This window comes from Otolemur garnettii, unplaced genomic scaffold, assembly GCF_000181295.1.
Source record: "Otolemur garnettii isolate 467f Iridium unplaced genomic scaffold, OtoGar3 scaffold00015, whole genome shotgun sequence".
Classification (NCBI taxonomy): domain Eukaryota; kingdom Metazoa; phylum Chordata; class Mammalia; order Primates; family Galagidae; genus Otolemur; species Otolemur garnettii.
This window is the reverse complement of record NW_003852410.1, coordinates 12,333,501-12,335,184: the sequence shown is the minus strand read 5'-3', so window position 1 is coordinate 12,335,184 and position 1,684 is coordinate 12,333,501.

The following is a 1,684-nucleotide window of genomic DNA, read 5'->3' as shown; positions in this document are numbered from 1 at the left end:
TTCTCCAGCTCCATCCATGTGAACATGAAGGATGTAAAGTCTCCATCCTTCTTAATGGCTGCATAGTATTCCATGGTATACATATGTATTGAAAGGATAATACTGAAAAGAGTTTATGTGCTACTGCTATGTACTCTATGTCTTAGCTTCTTAATCTTCACAACAGCTATTATTTCCCCATTTTAAAGATAGGAAGATTATGCCACAAAGAAATTAAGTGATTCACCCAAAGACTAGTGAGTGGTGGAAACAAGATTCCAATCTAAGCTGTGTGGCACCAGAACCCTGGGTAGACTTGGATCACTCGCTCTTGGTTTAAGGGAGAACAAGGTGTCCGCCCTAAGTTAGGACAGAGCATGATTATTACATAATAAGAAGGAGATAGCTTCCCCAAAGGAAGGGATGATGGAAGGACAAAATTGGAAGACTAACATATTTTTTCCCATAATTAAACAGTACAGTTAATAGAATTAAATTATATTTGATTGAAGGACCAATGTAAAAATTAATTCAAATTAATCTAAAATTCAGGGAGGTCTGTGAGGCAAATTAATTTCGCTGTGAGGAAGTATAGTGGTCAATGATATTGTTAGAACAAAATTTAAAGAAAAGTCAAAAATGGAAAACTAAATGATTCCACTGATACCACATGGGGAAGGTCATTTTTTTCCACCTCTGAGAGGTTCAGATGAGTTTTTGGAAGACTCTTTGAATTAAAAACATAGCACAAATATGTAGATGTTCCAGTCTTCAGAAGGATAGAATAGAGAGATAAAGGACAGTAAGAAATAATTTGAACATAAGCTTGGAATATCTCAAATTTACTTTTTTGGTGCTTAAACACATATAGAATCTCTCTCTCTCTCTCACCCACACACCCACATTCTCTCTCTCTCTCAGCACTCCAAACACTTTTTTTTTTTTTTTTTTTTTGGCAAAAGCATCAGAAGAGAATGTTTCTTTTTAACAGAATCAAGACTAATGGCATCTTTGGATGATGAATTTCTTTTCTGCCAGAAAAGCCAATATTTTTTTATTCTCTGTGCCCAAACTGTTTGTTCTTTAAAGAAAAAAAAATAGATTCCCAGTAACACCAAAACTCACCTTAAAACAGTGAGAGAACAAAAGGGGAAAGAAACAAATACAAAAAAAACTAGAGTAGAGGTATATAATTCAGCATCAGAAAAAGGGTGGGAGTGGATACCTTTCTCCAAGATCTGTGTTTTATCACACTTAGCTGGCTTCCATAGCAAAGGTCAACCTGTTGTTGTTATGGTAGTAAACATTTTATGGGGGACACATATGACAAGAGCGATCATTTTTACTTTCACTGCTAAGCAATATTTTAGGATAAGATTTAAAGAATGGCCATAAAGAAAAATAAATGTAAACCCTCTTCTCTGCAACAACACGCAGCGCTTATTGGTGCAATAGACTAGATGGAGGATTTTTATTTTCTGAAAACATTTTCATATGTTTCACCATTACTCTTGGGGATGGCACCCTTCTGAATATTTTGGCTGGGTATCAATGAAGGAGGATGGTGGGCAAGGAGTGGAAGGCTTAAGGCCGAGAAATTTTGTTTTCTCAGGAATCTACGATTCTTTTAAGCTGTATTAGATTACCGAACACCTGAATACTTTAGAAGCTGGACATACTCATCTCACAGAGCATGTTTCATTTT